The sequence below is a fragment of the Tympanuchus pallidicinctus genome, unplaced genomic scaffold, assembly GCF_026119805.1.
Source record: "Tympanuchus pallidicinctus isolate F22 unplaced genomic scaffold, pur_lepc_1.0 scaffold3, whole genome shotgun sequence".
In the NCBI taxonomy this organism is placed as follows: domain Eukaryota; kingdom Metazoa; phylum Chordata; class Aves; order Galliformes; family Phasianidae; genus Tympanuchus; species Tympanuchus pallidicinctus.
In genome coordinates, this window is record NW_026294747.1 from 58,548,341 (window position 1) to 58,570,090 (window position 21,750).

General features: G+C 48.4%; 1 long non-coding RNA gene across 1 annotated transcript in view; it reads right to left on the reverse strand.

Moving 5' to 3' along the window:
* Positions 1 to 17,466, reverse strand: part of LOC128087274 (uncharacterized) — a 74,740-nt gene extending 57,274 nt beyond the window's left edge. The window contains exon 1 of the long non-coding RNA XR_008209743.1: positions 17,300 to 17,466. This is a non-coding gene — a long non-coding RNA (uncharacterized LOC128087274). The remainder of the gene's footprint in view (positions 1 to 17,299) is intronic.
* Positions 17,467 to 21,750: the final 4,284 nt, after the last annotated feature.

Below are 21,750 nucleotides of genomic sequence, written 5' to 3' on the forward strand. Positions count from 1 at the left end.
AGACATCAGATTGCAACATGCTCTGAGCTTCAGCACTGAGACAAGCGCAGCTCTCAGCCTGTACAGCACACGGGAATTTCTTTCTGAAGCCAGGGACTCCGAGCATCCTTCCAGAAAACTTCTGAGCCCTCCCGAAAACTGAGGTCTTTCGTTGTGATTTCCAGCCCCTCCTCTTTGTAGTCCTGCTTGTGCGAGGTGTCCTGCAGCTATGGTAGCAAAATGCTCCTTTGAGTGCTGTAATTTCAAAGCACTGCATTCTGGTTGCTGTGCTTTCTGTCGGAGCCAGGCTGGTCTGGTACCTCTGTCTTCTATGTTGATATTCGAGGAAAGTTCTGATCAGAACAATCAAAACCATTAACAGTGTTCTAAATCACTCACATTTCTTCACAAAAGAAAAGTAAACCTTGCCAAACACCCTGCTGTGGAATAGTAACCTGTAAGCTTGGTTTATCCATAAATAGGAAGGCTGGAACATCCACCCTTGATAGGGAAAGAAAACTTAGCACCTTTGATTATAACCTCTCAATTCATCACAGGCTGCTGAGTGGAAGATGATTAATGAGGAATAACTGCAGGAAATGTCTTACGCCGTGCTTTGTTAAATTATGAAACATTGCAGGTGTTCCCAGGATGTGGAGATGGTGAGCAGTTTTCACAGACACGTCTGGGTCGTCAGGTCTGCGATGGGAAGTCTGATGTTTTCTGGTCGGTGGGATTGTTCTCTTCTGTCCCCTGAGTGAGCCTGGCTGAAAGACTTATCAGCCCCCAGGAACAGCACTGCCCACATTTGCTCTGTGGTTTTAAAGCAGGACAATAACTATAAGCATTGAATTCCTGAGAAACCGTATCCAGACCAAACAGAATTGACGATTCTGTTTTGGCCCCAAATCTGCAATGTATGAGGAAAGGCATTGCACTGTTTATGTCATCTCATCCTACTACACTTGTTCAACAATCCATTCCTAAATTTTCTTGTCATCTTCCAAACTTGTCTGCTCAGTAGGAGATACACCCAACCTCAAAGTTTTGCACTTTGATTTTCCAACTGACAATTTTCTGCAGATGTGCCAGAGTGACAACCAGGGCAGTCACAGCCAGAAGGGCAGCTCTGCAATCCTGTACAAGGGGGAAACTTGGACATTACGGGATGCAAAGCTCAAAGTGCTTCTGTGCTCAGTACTGCTCCAGGTGAGCAGGATTCTCTAGGTCGGAGCAAGGGAAGTATTTAAACACGTTTATAAATTGACACCGGGGAAGACAGCAGAGCAACTTCTGGGCCTCCAAACTGAGTGCCTCCCCTGTCAAAGTTTACAGGACTGCTCTTGCATCACTGCTCTGTGTTTGGAAGCCCCACATCCAGGCGTGCCACTCTGCCAGCACTTTGTCATCACTGGAACGCTTGAACTGCCAGAAGAGGACGTTGGGTTCACAGTACATCTGAAAAGCCTGCACATTAGCTGACAGCATCAAGAGATGCCTGCACAGCGCTCAGCTATTCTCCTGCCTAAGGCTGTCAATACTTGCTGGTACAATTGATTCTGTCAGTGATGATGACAGATATGGATCACTCCACAAGTGCAGCAGATACATGTGATCTAGCAGTTGTGTTACCAAACTGCCTCTCCGAAATATGAACATAATTGTTTTTAAAGAGAGCAGTGTTATAAGAAGCTGAACAGCCTGTTACAAGCATAATTCATGTGCTCCAGTACCAGTGCTTAGCCTGGAGAGCAGCAAACAAGATCCAGGCAGATAGCAAGACGTCCACACCAAGCTAGCAGATCGGTTATTTTTTCTTTTTATTAGACAGAGACATTAAAATCAGTTACATACCCAAAGAAGGCATGTTTTCAACCTGATTTGCAAGCTTTCACGTAAAAGGAATTCTGTGCAAAGTCCTCTTATGATAAAAACAGGAACTAAAATCACAGGAAGATAAAATCATAGAATCGTTAAGGTTGGAAAAGACCTCCAACACCCTCCAGCCCACCCCACCACAGTCACTGACACGTCCATAAGTGCCACATCTCCACACCTCCAGGGACAGAGACCCCACCACCTCTCTGGGCAGCTGTGCCAATGCATTACCACTCTTTCATAGGATCAGTGCTCTTCTTTCAGCCCAACTCACTGCAGTGGCGGCAGTGCTGGAACCCAATTGTGCACACAACAGGATTTTCAGGGAAATACTACCAGCATCCTTTGGCAGACCTGTGATGCCCTTGGCCATGCCACTTCTGCCCTGTCCTTCCTGCTGCACAGAGCCTGCTTTGGCAGGGGAGCTGGACCTGATGATCCCTAGAGAACCATTCCAACCCCTACAGTGTTGTGATTCTGTGATTCCCACGCAGGCAGCAGTGACTAGAAGAGGTCATCAAGCCAGGGAAATGCTTGATGCACGCCCTGCACACAGCGACAGCCAATGTGGGAGCAACTCTGCCCTGTGCGTTGTGGGCAGTGGGAGCCATGCAGGCCCAGCAGCCCAGGACCGAGGTGTGAAGCTCTCCAAGGGCAGCCAACATTTGGGCAGCCAACTTCTGCAAGTGGGAGCTAAGCTAAGTGTCTGCTCCACACTCCTGCAGCACCAGTACACTGACGCCAGGTTACCGAGGGCTGCCGCATGATTTATCTGCTTTGGTTCTCAAGATCCTCCAGCCTTGGGTCCTGTTTTGTTTTGGCTGTTTTTTGCTTTTTTCCCCCCGACATCAGCAGGATCACCTGAAGGCTGAAAGAAAATCTGAAAGTCTGCTCAGATGACCTTCAAGGAAATGAGATCTGCTTCAGCACATCTGCCTCCGATTTCTATCATAAGCTGGTGAACAGACAGATGAAGCATAGAATTGTCACACGCTGACATCTGCATGCTAAATTAATCACCCTAATTGGTATCTAAAGCTTTGCAGTAGTTGTGAATTCTATCAGAACATATTTTTATTTGTTTGTTTCATAGAAACAAACATCACTGAAGTATTGGAAAAGGCAATAAGAAAAAGGATACATTTTGCTTCTCGTTGTAAGAATATTCACTGGAGACACACAAAGTTTTAATGTTAATGTCTGTGCATCGCTACTCCCTGCATGCTAAAAGAGGTTTGGAAATGCTTGAAAGGTTAAAGCTTTTGCAAATTATGAAGCCAAACCATTTTGAAGCTATAAATCTTGCTCATCTGGGATAGTTGTTCTTGTGTAAAACCTCATGTTTTCTTGAGAGACTGAGCTGAATATTTATGCTTATCACATCAAACACGAGGAAGGCACAGACGTTCACTTGTCTGCAGTAGATGCTTCAGAGTTCACTGCTGATAACTAGATGTAGGAAATTCAATTATCCAGATTTCCCTCCTATGCCTTCCCAGCATAGGATGGATAAAAGCCCACTGGTCGCCATGTCTCTGTACATCCAGCTTTTACCATTTCTGATGGTAACTGTGCCCAGCTGGGCTCTGTGCCCCCTCTTTCCAGAACGGACCCAAACTCTCCACTGCTCTGTGAAACAGCCCCATCATTGCCTCCCAGGATGTCAGCACCTTAACTCTCAAAGTACATCTGCAGAAGCCTTCTGTTCTCTCAAAACTGTGTTTGGTTCTTTATTGTTTGTATCTCCTGAAATAAACGTGTTCTGCTTATAGTGAAATGAAATTTAGAGAGAAAAAGGCGTTTTTAGAAAGAAAACTGCCTCCCCTCGAACACCAGAACCAACAACTACCTGTTGTGCCTGAGCCCTGGTAAGCAGAGCAGGATGTATAGATTTATTGATTCAGTTGTTGCAGGAGGATTTGTAAACATTTTCCTGGCTCAGCTCTGGCTTTCCATGGCTCTCTTGATCTTACCCTTCTTTCCCAAAACAGAAAACAATTCCAGTCTTCGTATGGGAAGTGTAACCCCTCGTGTACCATCCCAGCCTTTCTGCCATTCCTGGGCTCTGTGGCACAGTTCAGGGCATCTCAGCCATTCCTCTCCACTTTGTCTTTTGTGCCCCAGAAGGTGAGACTGACCAGCAGGGAGAGGCTGACACCAGCAAATATGAGAGGACACAGAAGTCTGAGCAAGCTCAGGTCCTCCTTTCCCCATTCACCCAAAGCACCCATTTCCAGCTGGACAAACAGAAAAGCTCTGAAATTTGTTTAAAAATAATAATTCTAAATACTTTGGGATAAGTAAATGTTTAGAAAAATACAGACTATAGTTGTCACTGTTTTATGGTTATACACATATGGCAATACACACATTCATATCAGAGTCTGCTGGGTGTTACTACTACAGCATCCTTGATGAAGGGAGTGAGCAGTACCTGTGCATTTAAAACCACATGATTAGATTTTCCAGTCATCCATAAATGCTTCCAACTTTTTACTGAGAGCAGCTGAGGAATTTGTTTACCAAAAACTATCTGTTGAAGCCACACAGAAGTATGCAAAGCAGCAAATGGAGCCCAAGCATTCTCAGGGCTGAAGGAACTTTCAGGCCACCCCTGCCAGCACCCCTTGGCAGCCTGTGGGAATAAATATAATAATAAAATAGTGAAATAGTGCCTCTATCAAGGAACAGAAATGCGATCATGTAACTTGTAAAATCAATTAAACTATAGAAATAGCAAAGCTCATGAGCACAAGGTTGTCAGAAAGAAGTGTTTTCACTTGCTATGTGAAGTAGCTGCAAAGCAGACTGAGTTTTTAGTAACAAGCAGTTAACAGATGAAATCTCAGCCAGTAGTAGGAAAGAGCCAAGAAACAGGAGCATCATACTATCATTCCTAATTAGGAAAACATTCTTGGAGAAATCACCTCAGCCAAAGCACGTAGCATTTGGCTCCAGCTTAACTCTCACCTCAACCAATATGTTTCAGCACAGCGGGATGCAGTTTGAGATCTTTGCTCCTACAACCACTGAACTCAGCTTTGTGTCAGCTCAGGGACCACGGCTCACAACTTTGTAATGGCACGGTGTGAAGCAAAAGACTGATGCATCTCTGGGGCTCAGCTTGCTCTCCAGACCCCTCGGAGCCGGGTAAAGGCTGCCTCTGCTCTCAAAAGCTCTGTGCCACTGATGCCTGCTGGCCCTCTGCATGCGTTGTGCTGCATGAAGGATGCTCAGGGTCTCGGAAGGCTCAGTCTGGCTTTCGGCTCAAGCTCTGGTCTGAAGAGCATTCGGCAGCTTTCATTTCTTCAGGTCAAATTTAGATTTTTCATAGTCAGTTATGGAGATGATCAAATTGCACAGCAATTAAAAATTAAACATCGGCAATGCGGCGAAGATGAAAATCCAGCTTCTGTCTTGGGGACAAATGGCATTTTTCCACCGGTCCAAAGGGTTTGGCAGCACCCGGCCCTCCTGGACCATCCCCAGCTGGGGGCACAGCCAGGGCTCCCCATGCCAATTCCCTCAAGAACTGCTCCAGCCCCCCTTCCTCTTACTTCCAAAGAGCATTTCAGGTGGGTTGGGAATCAAACATCAGTATGCTCGTGTAGTTAAAGAAAGTGCTGTAAAAGGCAGCAAAACCATTACAGGGCACAAAACCCTCAATGAGGGTATGGACAATTGCCTACGAGAACCACAAGCACAAATAGAAACGAGGGAGCTGAGAAAGAGGAGAAGCGTCACCTCTGAGCACAGCACGGCTCAGCTACGTTGGTCTCACGTTCAGTTCTGCCCATCACATGGGGGAAAGTTCATTTAAACGCCCAGTACCCACAGGTACCTCAGAGGGCTTAAAAACCAATGGCAGGAAGGCAATTCCAGAGCATTCATACATACAAGGATCGGTACGGCATAAGATTATTAATTTCTGCAATGACTGCATAATTAATGCTTTGTCTCATCTCACTCTTTTAAATGTATTCCCACGTTACACAGAAATTGTGGGCTAATGAATTAAACAGTTTGATGTTGATGAATCACAATTTTGCCTATCAATATTAAAGCATTGCCAGAGGTGTGTTTTTCAGTTTGGGTCATGAAAGTTTAAACCATAATACTGTCAGAAATACAGGCACCACACTTTGCCAAAACTCAGCGTGAAAAATCAAATGAGTCCAAGTTCTGATTTCAGATTTGGCTCTCAGGGATTTCTTTTTTCTTCCTCCACAGAAGCAGTGATACGAACGCAGAACTTCAGACCTATCCATAACAGCATCTGCAACGTAGAACTCCAGTTGCTTCTGAAATCTCAAGTCAGAGACGGTTTGTTCAGCCCTCAGACTCCGATTAATGTGCTAAGTGGTACCAGATGGCAAACGCCCCGAGAAGCCTCTGCACTTAAAGGCGGTGCCAATCACTCCCAGCACTGCTGCAGGAGGATGAGGGCAGTGCCAGCCCCAGAGTTGCACTGGCTGTGCTCTCAGCCAGCAGCAATGCTTCGTCCCGCCCTGAGGAGGGGGCAGCTGCCAGCCCAGAGCCACGGGCCCTCTGTGCTCTAGCAATAAAAACACAAAGTGCTGGCCTGCCAAGGGCTCAGCCCAGTGCTGCTCTGCCTTTGGCACCGTGGGGCCGCTCCGGCTGGTGCAGTGAGTGAACCCTGAGTTCAGCCACAGACGGTGCAGCTCTGCACCAGAGCTGTGCCTCACTCCAGGCCCAGGGTGGAGCTGCTCACACAGCACTGCAGGCATTGCACTCTGCTGCTTTCATGCAAAGGATGGTGAGGGGAGCTGAGCACATGGCTGCACAAAGTGGCACTCAGCCGTGAGACAAACGCTTCAGCAGCTCTCCTTGGGAGACCTCCAGGGCATCTCCTGCAGCAGGAGCCCCCGGGGCCCTACTAGCAGAGCTCAAGTTTTGGCAGACCCACACGACAGACTGGCACTAAACCAGAGCCAACAGTGCAAACGTGTTTCCTGCACCCAGGTCTGCATGATCTACATATTGAGCTACAGCTTGATACATCCTCACTAAATAAAGAGGAGGAGAAGGGGGGGGCAGCGGCTGCTCCCAACTCTTCACGTACCCAGGTGAGGTGCCCAGGGATGCAGCCCAGCTCCTGGTGTGAGCTGCAGCTGCGACCCCATGGTTGGCCTTATGCAGGAGCTGCCACAGAGCTGTCAGTGAGGGAGCGTAGGGTTGGGCAGCAAGGAAAAATGTCAACAAGGACAGAAGGGAAATGCTGAGCTGTGAGGGCAGCAGCATGAGGAACCATAGAATCATTAAAGTTGGAAAAGATCTTTAAGATCATACAGACCAAACACCTGGCAGCCATCGGTGTCTGCCTGCACTGTGATTGCAGCCATAACACAGAGCAGGGGCAGCCCAAAGCACAGCAGGGCAACACAGAGTCTGGGAGTGATGAGGAACTCAGCTCTGGAATGCTAACAGCCTGCAGAGAAACGGGAGGACTCCCTGGCACTGTTCTATTTAAAAGTCAAGGAGACTTCTTTGGGTTATAATATAAGTAGAAAGAATACATTCTAAAAGCAAGTCTGATGTCTTCATGACTGGTGCGTTGTATTTGTAACATCGCTGCTCAAGAGGTCACACTGCACAACAGCACTCCTAAAGACACCAGAGATCAGTGACAAGCACCAGGGGTTGTCGATGTATGCTGTGCCTCTGTGCTGCAGGAGAGCAATGTCTGAGAACAGCTGCACCAACAGCACCTCAAATCAGAAAACTGTGACCTCCCCTCCATCAGATGTGAGACAAAACTCAAGCAGTCTCCAAAGATATCTTTGGGGATTGCAGTACAGCCCAAAATCTCCAACAGCAGGACTTGCACGTGAAAAGAAAGGGTCAGCTCTTAAATGTCACAGGTTCTCTCCCTTCTGCAGCACAGTGAAAGCAAGCATCCTGCCCAGACAGCACAGACCTTGCCCAGCAAAGCAAAGCCCTCTGGCACAGACGGGTTGGGGGCTCCGGAGGGCAGCGATTCGCAGCACCGGCCAGCTTAGCTCCTGCCAGGGAGAGAGAAAGCAGTCACCTCCTCCACACCAGCAAGAGTTCCTGCATACTGACCCACACTGACAAAACTGAGAAGAATCAAAGCCCAAAGGGCACTCCAGTGCTGCATGCCAACGTTTGCTTTACAGCCATGCCCACTGCTTGCAGAGATGCGTTGCAGCACTCCTACATACCATTGCCAGGGGACTCCCAGGCTGAAAATCAAGGAGGAATCACAGAATGGTGATTCTTCACAAGGAGAGTGGTTAGGCCCTGGAACGGGCTGCCCAGGGAGGTTGTGGATGCCCCATCCTTGGACGTGTTCAAGGCCAGGTTGGACGGGGTCCTGGGCAACCTGATCTGAATGTGGATGTTTGGTGGCCCTGCTAGGCAGGGGGGTTGGAACTACATGATCCTTGAGGTCCCTTCCAACCCAGGTGATTCTGTGATTCTGTGTAATGGTGCCACAAGCAGTGAAGGTTTGCACCAAGGAGGCTGCTGTTCTACCCTGCTACCAAACCAAGGGAAGGTCCTTTTTGCTGTGTCACTGCAATGAGATGTGAAAGTTGCATCTTCTGGGAAAGCTGTGACACAGCAGGAAACCATGGCAGCCTTGATTTTGCAGAGACATCAGGGGATATGGGGCACTCTGCCAATGAAGTCAGCCCCTGGCTCGTTTTCTTTTGCTGAGCACCATGCTTTGCTATCAGCACTGCACTGCTTTGCTGGCACCCACAGGAGCTCCCTGGGTGCCATCAGGAGCATAGAGGGTTCCACCATCTCACAAACCCAGCTCCACTACTGGGACTTTGCAGTGGTACATCCAGAGCGTCTGCCAACGTCCAACCCAGTCAACACCACAAACAGCTTCAGGAGGATTAAGGGGCTTTCAACTTACTTCATGGAAAAGTTTAAGTCTTGAAATTTTGAAAGTTGAAAGTTTAAGTCTTAAAAAAAAAAATCTTAAGTCTTGAAATGTTACCCCTAAGGCTTTATTAATTCATACAGAACTTCATATAATCCTCACAGATTGATTTAGAGGCGACAATTCAGTCTGTATCTACTTCAGGGACTACTTCTCATAGACTGCATTAACAACACAGCTGGAAGCAGCTAGATCCATCAGTTACACTGAGGAAATGGTTGTACCGAGCACTGACTGTGCTCAGGGAAAGACCATTCCTACTCCAAATTGCTCACCATCTAACTCAAATCAGGTAGAAAGCAACGCAGTGTATCAGCTTGTAACTCATGTATTGACTTGAAAGATTGTGCATTAAGTAACCCCTTAGAATATCTGACCTTTTTCCATAGTACTTTTTGAAATAATTTTAATGAACAAAAAAATAATGCAAACTGCTACCTGGCATAACCATAAGGAGAAGCAGTTTTGTCATGTCCAAAGTCACCAGATGTCTCAGAAGGTAACAACAGAAGAAGGGGAAACAACACTGAGCTCAGCTATCATAGACAAGGCTGAAAGAGTTTACAGAGAGGTAAAGAAGAACTTCATTAAGGCAAGAGTGCTGGAATTACTGGTGTGTGCGACCTGCCAAGGAAGAAAGAACAGAGTGGAATCTCCATTCACCACCCAGGACGCCTGCTGGTTGAACTGTGGGGATTCAGCTCTGCAGCATCTCACTTACTATTAGATACATCACATCTACCCTTGACCCACTAGCCCAGTTTGTCACACAGTAAAGTTTGCCAGTGATAAATGAGTAGAGAATGATCCCCTATTGTGCATCTCAGCCATTTTCATAGCAATTATTGGTAGCAACGTTGCTGGATCGCTAAACCCAAGGAAACAACAGAAGACCCAAGGGCCCATTTCTCTACTGCTGTTGTGACACGACAGTTCTAAGCCCCACCAAAATAAAGTTATTTCCCATCTATGGCTGCAAAGAGGCCCCTGCAAACCAGGATACAGGGGAAATAACAGGGGAATGCACCAACTCCCCCATCCTCAGGGCTGCCTCTTCCACAAAGCAACCCAGTAGTCCAAGAGGCTTTGGAGTAAAGACCCCAAGCAGTAGCTGTGCCCCAGAGCAAACTGCAACCCTGGTTAATCACAGCCTTTTTTAAAGACCTGCTTCTTCTTTCTAGTCAGTTTGCTGGGTTTTAACTTTCACTGTCTGACTTTCACCAGACTTTCTTTCTGCTAGATTAAAAGAGCTGTTAAAACATGTTTTTATTCCTAGCTGCCAGCTCTGCAAAGCTTTGACAGTTGGGCCACATTTCTTCCTGTGGGTGGGGGAAGCTCCAAATAATACACCTCACACTGTCACCTCAATCTTTAGTGACACCTGTGCAAGCAAAATGCCATCAAAGGAATCACTAAACTAGAACTAAGTGGCCAAGCAATTGGAAACAACTGCAGTAAAGATGCAGATGGAGACACTCCAGCTCGGTTCACACCACGTGGAGCATCACTGTTACCTGTGTATAGAGGCTGACCCCCACCTCACCCCGATCTCCTGTCAGGGATTTGTGGGGAGCAATGAGGTCTCTCTCCCCTGTTCATGTATGAAAGAAAGCACACAAAGGCCTCCTAGCACCTTTTTCTCAATTCCTTTTCTTTGCTTTCTGTTAGTTTTCTGGTCCTGTTCAAGCTGTGCACAAGCTAAGTCAGAAGATAACTGTGAGGCTTTTTTTTTTTCCTAATTACATCCTATGCCAGTACAGGAGCCAGTAGTGGGACCAGTGCTATTCAATATATGCATCAACAGCTTGGATGAGAGAACGGGGCCCAGTCAGTGCGCGGCTCACCTGCAAGCAGTGTGGTCCTCATGTGCCTCTCGTGGGAGGCTGAGGTGCCAGGAGCCTCGAGCTGCCCAGCAGCCGTCTGAGCTGCACTTCATCTGTTTGGAGGATACACAAGGGTTGGCACAGATCGTGCTAAGTCTCTTAGCTTGGCAAGCTGCCTGTCACACAACACGTGAGCAGGTAATGTCACAGACATACAGCTGCTCGTCAGGCTCTTGGAAATCCCAACTCCTGATGATTAAACAGAGGGCTCTCATGTGAGGGGCGATGCTATTTCCAGCACACTCCAAGGTCAGGGCAGAGGATGCATTCCTCCTGCTCTGTTCCCACTGGGTGCCAGCAGCACCACGCATCCTGCAAGCAGCAGTCAGCTTTGTGGTGCACTTCATGCTTCTAGCTGTGATCTGCATGTTTGTTTTTTCTTCCTAGACATTATACCCAATGCTATGTATGGCTTTCTTTGGATTTAATAATCATTAAAGCAAGCTTTGTCATTTTCACATTTCTGTTATAATTCATGTTATTGAAGTACAGAGCAAAAATATACAGCTGAGCCCAACAGGCAGAAGTCTGTAAGAAACTGAGCACGTAAAGAGAAAGTCAACACCAGAAACCTCATCCAGGTTTCAGAGATAAACACAGGGAGTGCTTTGACTGGGATTAAGAACATTCCAATGACTTCTGGTGTGAGCTGGGCTCTGCTGCAGTGGGTGAAGCACACAAAAATACATGTATATAACATGGTCTGTCTGCAGTGTGCTGTAATTAAAAATTAATAAAATGTGAAAGACAAGACCCTTAGCATTTCTAGCCACAGGTGGGAATAGGAAACCCAAGAAAATGAAGTTTGTCCAGGACAACCAGTGTTCTTCCTCTATCTCAGAGCATAACTCCATGTTCCCCCACATCCCACCTCCAGTCCCACCATCCACAGTGCTGGGGCTGTGCAGTTTTGCATGGCAGCACGTCCCACACAGGATGAACAACAAAATATGGTTGCAGAGCTCTTTGCAGGGCTCTGGAAGACCCTTCAATTCTCCTGTGATTCATATGCAGCATTTCTTTGCTAAAGATGTATTTGCTTTCTTGTTGTGAAGATTCACGAGAGCAAAACTGATGCCAAAGAACAATTCAAACAGCAGATCCCTCTGTGCTCCAGACAAAGTGGGGGCAGGACTGTGTGGGAGAAGGGGCCTCCAGGCAAATAAATAAACCTACATGTTAAAGAGCAGCATATGCGCCAAGAAGGCACAACAGGATGTTCCTCAGCATCAGTACCATGCAAAGGTAAATTGAGGGACCACCAAGGAACCAATTCAGTACGTGGTGCAGAGGCAGTGTGGCAAATATATCAGTATACACAGCGTTAGATTTCCTGGAAATTGATGGGCAGTTCTTGGAAATCACATAAATATTCTTTTTTTAATGTCTATGAGTATGCTTTTGTCCCTTGGCATGTATGCCAGGAGGAGAAATCCCCTGTGCACCCAGCACTGCAGAACGCTCATGTCGGCTTTCTGAACCATCATTTGGTTTGGAGAATTTTCTTGGCTACAGTTTTCAGTAACAAGGGCAAAACCTGCCCATGTCAGCAGGGGTTGGCACAGCCCTGCAGGGGCACAAGGCCGGGCAGAGATTCCTTTCCCTGTCTGCACAGTGCACTATGCCAGCATCCCAGAAAACCAATTATTTTTAAGAAATGCTCTGCTCTGGTTGTCTGTGCACAACAACAGCCGTGCAGCACCATTGTGGTAAGTTTTGTCTGGATGCTTTTCCACAAAGGAAAGACGTTACTCTGTAAGAACACTTGAAATGCAAGCCATGGCCCCAAAGCAGCACTCCAGGGTCCCCTCTGCTGAAGCATTTATATGAAAGAATCCAACACCAGGCTCCTTCTGGAAGTGCATTCACTGAGGAGAGTGCCTCACTTAACAGAAGTCAGCTGGAGACCAGATCCCTGTGCACAGACTCTGAGCTCAGATTCTATTGCTTTGTAATGGCACTGCATTCGGTGGCTTTGCTTTGCTTTCCTTTTCTGTTTTGCACTTGCTGTTTCCTACTACTCTGAAAAAAAAAAAAAAAAAAAACCAGAAAAAAACAAACCACACAGACTGATTCTTTCCTTCTCTTTCAGGGATGCAGAAATGACACTTTTCTAAGTCTTATTCTGGTGTGAGCCTATTGCAAGGCCTTAGCATTGAGCTGGATGCCAGTCCTGGCAAAAGGAAACAAGTCACAGTAATGTAGAAAGCGTTTGTTATTCTTTCACCCGTGCTTTGGCTAATACACCTCCCAGAATTAGCCAAGTTTCTTTTAAATTGTAACTGAAAATAAATCAATTTTCTTTTGCTCTATTCTCCGTACACCCAAAGGCACCCACAGGGCAATGCCTGCTTCCTGTATTTTAATTTTACCACAAATATTATAGCATTATAAGTTCACTTCCAAAGTAGTAAAATCCATCAGTGCGCAACCATTCCTCCCACACCCAACCCTCCCTTGGCACAGGAGCCCAGCACACCGGTGGCCATCAGCAGCACACCTCAGTCCCTCCCTAGGCTTCAGCTGGGCTGTTTTCAGATGCACAATGCCAAAGTATCATCTTGTGATGCTTGCTGAGAACACACAGCAGCACTGCGCACCGAGCTGCTGCTACATCCCACACCGGCTGGCAGCATGCATTGAGCAGAGCCGGGCTCAACGTGTGCACAGAGGACAACAGCCAGGAGCAGCCCTTTAAAAAAAAAAAACAAACCTCATGTCAGCCTGTATAGCACCATTTCTAGATAATCAGAACACATTTCAGCCACTGCCATCAGCCCTCAATGCAATTAATGAGTCTCTCCTGTAGCATCAGCAAGTTAACGAGAGCGCATCCATCAGCTGTGAGCTGAGGCACAGTGCCTGCCCTGGGGCCACACGTAGGCACTCTGCAAGGAGACAAGAAGGCTATAAAATAACAAATTTATATGAATTTGCAGCATTTCTCTCAAGGAGTTAAATAATATAAAAGTGCTATGAGATTTCCCACGATGAGGTATCTCAGCTCACTAAAGCATTTCAGTTCCACAATACGTGGCTACTGGAACTTTGCAGTCAGCACGCAGTAAACCAAAGGACCTTTGCCATCAGCTTCTGTTTGCCCCACCTGCAGCATCAGCAGTACTGGAACACACCACAAATCTCCCAGAGCCCCACAGAGAGCTGGGGCCACCCAGTTCCTCAAGATCCTCTCAGCCCAAACCTTACTCTCCACACGGGGTTTCTGCATGCTTCTCCCATCATTCACAACTGTGCCCACAGCAAAAAGAACAAGACCATGTAGCCACCAGCTTTGCCCCGCTCTCAGGTTTGCTTTCTCGTGCTAATAGCAACAGGACTTTGGCACAAGAGTGCAATCACTGCACTTCTTTCAGATGCCTGGTAACTTCCTTCATTTACCTTACCCAAACCATGAGATTTTGAACAAATTTAGCCAGCTACAACTTCAGGTTCAGCATCTGTAGAGTGCTACATGTCAGCACTGGAACGGCTCCTGGGGAGCAATGAGGAGCTCCCTGCAGCTGAGTGCCATCATAGGATGAGGTGCAATGCCACAGGGCTGGTGGGGAGATCCCCATTTCCATGCATCCGCTCTCACTCCTCCCCACATCCCACTGTGTTTGGCTCACTGTCCCAGCTCCTCTGCTCCTGACAGACTGCACAGATCCGTATGTCGGCAGTCTGACAACCTGATCACGGGTTTTGCATCAGTATGAGTGGAAAACGTTAAAGGATTTGCAAAACATCAGTTCTGTGACTGCATCTGTTGCCTGCTCCGCATCTGCTTTCCTAACAAAAAAGCCTCCAACACAAACAGAGTACAAGAAAACTTCAATGGCAAGAAGAGCTCTGTAAGCTCTTCACAGAAGGTAATAGAAATCAGACAGTGAGGATGATGATCCATATCCTGAGGTTTTAAAATCTGTCTTCATTGAAACGCTAAAAGGGGAATAAAAAAAAAAAGGAGGGGCTTCAGTAAGCAAGGAAAGCAGAGTTGTCACACTAAGATCCATAAATCTCATTTTCGATGTTTATGTATTCCATGTGTGTGAATAATCGCGTCCAAGTGATTGCTTTTATGTGTTTGTGAAATAATCCCAGTGAATGGACTGCAAATTACCAACCAAGGCTGCTGAGGATCCCACATAATTGGCGGCGCTGCCTCTCCCTTGGCAGAGCGCTGCCGCTCCGCAGCTGGCCCATTGTGCCACGTTCTGCCTCTGTTTAACTTCACAGCTCAAAACATTAATCCAGCAATTAGGAAATTAGGAGCTGCTTCTGCACCAAGAAGTGAGGAGACAGGCCCTGCTGCAGGCAGATGACACCGCGATGAGAACCACAGTCAGCAGAAACGACGGAGGAACCCAAAACGTTAAACAGAACTTCACAGAAATTCTGGCAGGTTGCCTCACTAACATCACATGCCATGCCTGAAACTGCCTCTGCATGTAACAGCTGAGAGTTTTCTCAGAATGAAGTCAAGGACAATTAGCTGGAATCATCCTGTGAACCCTCAGAGGAAGTGTTATGGCATCCCATAAAAGTATATCCACTGCATTCGTCATACTCAAAATCTTGTTATGGGTAAATGGGAGCACGCATCCAAGGTGTCAAGAAATTATTGCTCTTCTAATTAGTGTTTTACTGGCCTAATCAAAATACAAGAGGCAGTTGTTATTAATCCAGTTACAACAGCACTAACACCTCCATTCCAAATTACCCAATCCTTATTTTAAATCAGTCGTTAAAAGCACAGCCAAGCCTGCTGGCTGGGGTTCTGCAGCAGAGCTCCCAGCACCAACCCATGGGCAGGGGCACCTGCAGGGCCAGCAGCCCTTCCTGACAGCACTGGCAAGTAATTAACAGAAAGGAGCCCAGCCGATGTCGGAGGACATTCAGGCAGCCAGCACTGAGCCACGGGGTGGTTGCTGCTCCAGAGAACACGGGCTGAAGTCACCTGCAGCACAGAAAGTCCATGCAAGGCTGACGCTGTGCTGCATTGCCGGTACAGAGCCCATGGCTCTACTCAGCAACAGCACATTTAAACTTAATGAGATATCGGGTAGTTAACTGTATGGAGAAAAATACCAGGAGAAGGCACCTCAAGTTACTCGGGAGCCCATGGAAGGAGGAGACAGCCCCAGGAGTGTGGGAATCAAGTGTTGTTTCTGCATTAGAATTGTATAATATTTTTATTTCATGATCTCCACTATCACAGTTCTTTTTGGGAGTCCTTCTACTTAACTTGGGGAAGATCTCTGATTGCTTACGTCACTGCTCCTCTAGACGAACCTTCCCAGGAACGCACACACTGTATAGAGGTGTATAGATGTATATTTTGTCATTACACACTGCAAGAATATCCTGCACGAGAGCAAACCAGAGAACAGCCATGGCCTGTCCGAGGAAGCGCCTGAAGAGACATCGGAAGGCCTGGCATCATCCCCCAGTGCTCTTTGTTTAACGACGACTTTAAAGAAAATCACCATATCAATAGGACAAGGAGAGCACCGAGACAGCTTGGAAACAACAGGACGGCTGCTGACTGACACCAGATAACAAATAAATGAACAAGTAAATAGCAAATGTAAACCTTCTGTAAGATTGCGAACCTGGAGTACCCAGCCAGTGGGGAAACAGGGGAGGGGGGAGGCAAGGGGGAGAAAACAGGGTCTAAAGGCTGCCATGTTGTGTCCATAGGCGCTCCTGCTTGCGAGACGCCGCCGTTGCAATCGCGAATAAATTCTGCTTTTATCAGAGATACCGTCCTGACAAAATTACTTGGATTATTTCCCACAGGAGGAAGGAGCAGGGAGCCAGAGTGCACGCATCCACTCCATCGCAGTTCTGCGGGAACCAGAGGTGCAGCCCCAGGATGCAGCCACGTGAATCGCTATTAGTTATGAATAACCACAGCAGGAACAGGGGGGCAGGAGCCACCACCAGCCGCTGCTGCTCGCAGCACAAGCTCAGCCCCGAGCACTGCCCTCACCCTTCACCACCAGCGAGCAAAGAACACAGCATGAAGGCAGAACCTGCATCTCGAGAGCAGTAACCAGAGCTGCGCTCAGTCGCACTTATTCACCGTTAAAGTTACACTGTTTAAAAAATAGGAATTCAGAAAGCTCACACTGCCATGTCAGTATGCAGTGCTGTGTCTTACAAATAAGGCTCTTTCTGGCATCAATTAAGAGCTTCCTTTGACTTATTAAACTTTTAATCACAATGCACTTGTAGCCTCGCCCCAACCACTTTGGCAGCAGCACTTCAGAGAACACACAGGCTCACCCCATCCTGAGGAAAGCCTTTGGAGCAGCGGTGTGGAGGAGCACCCCGAGTCCTGATGCCAACTTCAAACTCACCTGGAGCTACCCACAGATTCACAGTGTAAATGCTAATCCTTTAAGAGAAGTGCACGGTATAGTGCTGTTGGCATCATAGAATCACTGAAGTTTGGAAAAGACCTCTAAGATCACCGAGTCCAACTCCAACCCACCCCACAACACCCCCCGTTCTGCCCACGAAGAAGCTAAATTCTTCTGAAAGGTTCTTGGCAGCACCGAGCAAAGCATTCACAGGTAGGCCAACAGCCATAAGCAGGAAGACAAAGAAGAGCTGCACTCACCCCGCTGGTGAAGGGGCTCTCAGGCTGCACACAGCACCTCCTCAGAAAGCTGCCCAGGTCCAAGAGATTTTCCTTCCACTGGCTGGCTCTTATATGAGCCCATGGAGGCTCCTCTCTGGGTCCGGCCGTTCTGCTCAGCTGTGGAGCACAGCTGCAAACCACGTTCCTGTGCTGGCTGGGCAGCCACAGCCCTTCACAGGTGCTCCACTGCCAGTTCAAGCCCTGACCTGAAGGTTCCCCTCCCCCCTTTGCGCCTCTCAAACACCACCGGGACAACGGCTCCCAGCACCGAGATGTACGCTTGAGGGTCCTCGTGTGTTCACTGGTTCAAAACAGCTCCAAAGGGATTACAATTGCCTTTCCTTTCAGCTTGGGCTTGTGACTTTCCGTAGCACCACGCAGACCCCTCTGCCCGTCTGTTTTTTCAGTTCTCCGAACACTTTCTACCGAAGGATACTCGAAACTCCACATTTTACAGCACGGTATCTATAATTAGCAGCATTAGCGTCAAAGATTTTTGAACATAAGAGAGTAAAGTACAAATGTAACCCATCAGAGCCGGCTGGAAGCTTTGCTCCAAACCCTGGCGGGTTGGGTTTCGCACCCGGAGCGCTTTGATCCTCCCGTCCATCCCCGTTGCTGCCAGGCTCGGTCTCCTGGGCTGCGCTGGGGGAAGTTTCACTTCATCTTAGCGAAGCCGTGTAAGACTGAAGCCTACACGTGAAAAAGCACCACGGTGGAGAATTATTTGCCTAATGCGTTCCGATGGGAAAAGTGTTTGCGATGACTTCAGTATCAGTGAGCACAGCAGTGGGAAAGCTCAGGGAGCTGAACGCGGGGCCAGACGGGGAGAGGAACAAGGCAGATTCGTCTAAAACAGAACTCAGACGGGCTGGGTACCCTGCTCGTGAAACAGCCCGAACATCGTCTGGGGACGCTCCAAGAACTGCGCGAAAATACACAAAATACTGCTTCTCATGTAAATCTCCCTTTTCTCCCCGCCTCATTGATTCTGAATAGGGCGTGAGGATGAGTAATGCTGAGACGCACTTAAAGCAAAGGGAGCTATCCCAGGAAAGAGGAACTAAATGACCGGGGGATGGAGAGCCGTTAAAGAAGACAGTTTTCTTTTTCACATCAAACACAGATGATCTGGAAAAGCAGAAAGAAGCGCCGGTTCCTCCCACTTACTCTATTATTTCTTAAACACAGTTATTGCTTCAAGCGCGGGTTCGCAGCTGGGGAGAAGGAAGAGAGGCGAAGCGAATAGCAGCGGGATGAGCAGCAGCCTATTTAACGGCAATTATCAGCGAACAAAGAGCCGGGCGAGGCTGGAGCCGGACGCGTGAATCTGACGTGGATCTGCTGCCCCGGGGGGAACCTCTGGGCCGGGGGGCTCGGGCTGCGCTGCGGCACCGATGGGGCTGCACGGGTCGCCCCTCGGGCAGGAATGCTTTTGCCTGGCTCCAGAAAGAACACGGCCCGGCTATTTCACCGTGCAAGCGCGACCCACCAGAAATAAACTTGCTCCATGCCTAGTTTCTCCTCACCAAAAATCCCAGCACGGAATCCTCCACCACCTCCAGCCAGACCCGCTCTGTTCTCGCTGATGTCACTTTTTGGAAGGCACCGCAGGGTTTGGTTCCCCGGGGAGGAGCGATGCACACCCTGCCCCGACTGAGCCGCCCCACCGCTACCCCGTCTCCACTGCGGGCAGTGCTGTGGTGTGGGAGATGGCACACTGGTTTTGTAGAATAGAATGTTGTACACACCTCAGGGCCCTTGACATAAAACAGGCCTTCGTGGTTAAAGAACAGACTATGTGTATTTTTGAGAGAGGAGACTCTGGCTGGGTCTGTGCGCTATCATGCCTTGGGGAGATCACTGGAGGGAGGATGGGCAGCCAAAGGGAAAGGCTGCGAGACACATCCGCACCCAGAGCTGCGTAAGAAGCAGCAAACCGATCTGGCAGATTTATGGCACGAGACACTGGCTTGGCAACCAATGTGTGGATTCGGCTTACTTAGAGAAACAAAGAGAGATGGACTTTGTCAACTACCTGGGGATGTGTGCACCAAGAACATGAACCCGGCAGCAGGGCAGGGACTGGGCAGCGAGAACTAGGAGATAGAAGAGCTCGTTTTTCTCACAGCAGGTGCTCCTGCTTGCACCCACCATTGAAATCGCAAATTAAAACTTTTTCACAAAAGATCTGGTCCCTGAAAAATCCTCTGAGGCATTCCTCACAACGAGAGGGCAGTCAGCCTTGTGACAGTCCTTGTTGGGTGTTACAGCTGCTCTTTATCTAAAGCAGAAGGAAAGTGAAGAGTCGTAAATGCCTTTTGATAAGATCCCCACAAGGGCCTATTAAGGACACTTAATTTTGCTCCTCAGTTACTGTTGACACAAGAGCCAAATAGGAAGAATCATTAAGACACCAACTATTTCCCAGGTGGAACAGCCAACATTCCAAATAGCAGCTGTGGAGCAGTGAAGAACGAGTGGACACCAGCTCAGCAGGCACTGCACACAAAGGCATGGGCTCAGTGCTGCACGGCTCAGTGCTGTCCTGCTGCTCCACCAGGAAGCAGTTCAGTACTGCTGATGTACTGAATGTTAGGAGCCGAGACCCAGCAGCATCCGAACCAGAGGGTCTGCACAGGCTGGGACCTGTGGTGGCCAGGATTCGCCTCCCAAGATTTTCAACTGCAGCATCACTGGTTCCCACGTTATCATTACCATGGTTTAATTATGTTTAAAAAGGGGCCCCAGAACTCACACGTTGTCCTTCAAAACTGTTCCCTGTTACCATCAGCATCTTTCAAACAAGCCCAGAGTGACACAGTGGGGCTGCAGCCACGACAGATAGCAAGGAAAGCCCCTCGCCAAGCACTGTGTGCAGTAACAAAATGGCTGGAGAGAACTGGCTGAGGTTACTGCTCTGTCAGTGCCCACCTGCATGTATTTGCCTCCTAAACAAACTGCTCAATGCCTCTGTGGCTGAACTCCCATACATTACCTCAGAACAGACTGCTGGTGTGATTCAAGACGTTCTTCTCTCAGAGACACCTCCAGGAGCTTTGTAGGTGGCACACTGGGATAGAAGACTGCATCCACTGACTCACTGCTCACTCTACAAGCCATATAGAAGTTACTTCAAAGCAGCAGAGGCAGGAGCAGCTCGCTCTAGGCAAAGAGTGAGAGGCTCTCGGTTGTATTTCCTTCCAGAATTGGATTCCTGCTCAAAGAGGTGCTTGTTCTCACTGGAGTCCCCACCACAGAGCCACTGCCCCACACAGCTCCCATCTCTGCTCCCCACACCCACACTTTGTTTCTGCTTCTCTCTTGGGCACAGTGCAGGTAATTCCTTTCCTCTGATTCACACGTTCCACCCCCAGTTTTTCTTTTTAAACATACATAAAGAATGTGACCATATTTTAAAGCCCTCTGTCCCGAAGGGCCACTTCTTGGGAGATGTGCCACCCAAACATGGAATCTCTCACTCTTTACTGGGACACCCACCCGCTGCAGACAATGCTGTCCCCTGGCAGGTGCACAGTGGGACCAACTGTGAGGGACTCTGGACATCCACATGTTCTCTGCAAGGCCACATCTCCCATCATCCTCAGCAGTGCCAAAAACCTCACTCTTCGCTCAGTTTTCTTTGGATCTGCAGCCTGTCTGGATCAGAGATACCACCAAGGAATCAGGCAGAGCGCTGACAAACAACTCCAGAAATCCACCAGCCCTCCTGTTCTTCATCACAGCTCTGTTTATCATAAGGAATCACCCTGATATGGACAAGGAACACCACAGTGCTGCCGATGCCAGCAGTGTTGGGGCTCACTGCTCCAGGCACAGGATGCATGAGCACCTCCAGCCCCTGCCGTCCCTGACTGCTCACCCAGCGCAGGGCACGACCACAGGCATTGATGCAGCACAGTGCAGTCAGCACATACCCAGTGCCTACAGGAGCAGTGGGGTTTCCCCTGCAGAGCCATGAGCAGAGGGCTGTGCTGTGCCAGACATCGGCGGAGCTCTGGCAGAGCCCACACATTCCCCTGGCACAGAAATACCTCGACGTGGGCTGAGCTGTGTGAACACTCCCATCCAAGCCAGCACCTGCACTGTCACGAAAGGCAAACAAGGAGTAAAAATAGAGCTGTGATCCCTCACTGCTGTTTCTCTGGATTCCACAGCGGGGCTCCGGGGTGAACAGAGCTGACAGCATCACCAGGATAAGCCCCACCACCAGGACCCAACACCACAGCAGGCTGCTAATCTGGGCTATGAGGGGCTTATAAAGCGAAACGGAATAGAAAAGGGGGGAAGAACTGCGTTCCAAAAAGCTTAAAAGCTGGCATTGCATTTCTGCTCAGAAGCAGAGTGCTGAGACTGCCCAGAATTGTAGTGGTAAAGCAGCAAGGTCTGAAGCCAGGATGAACACGGCA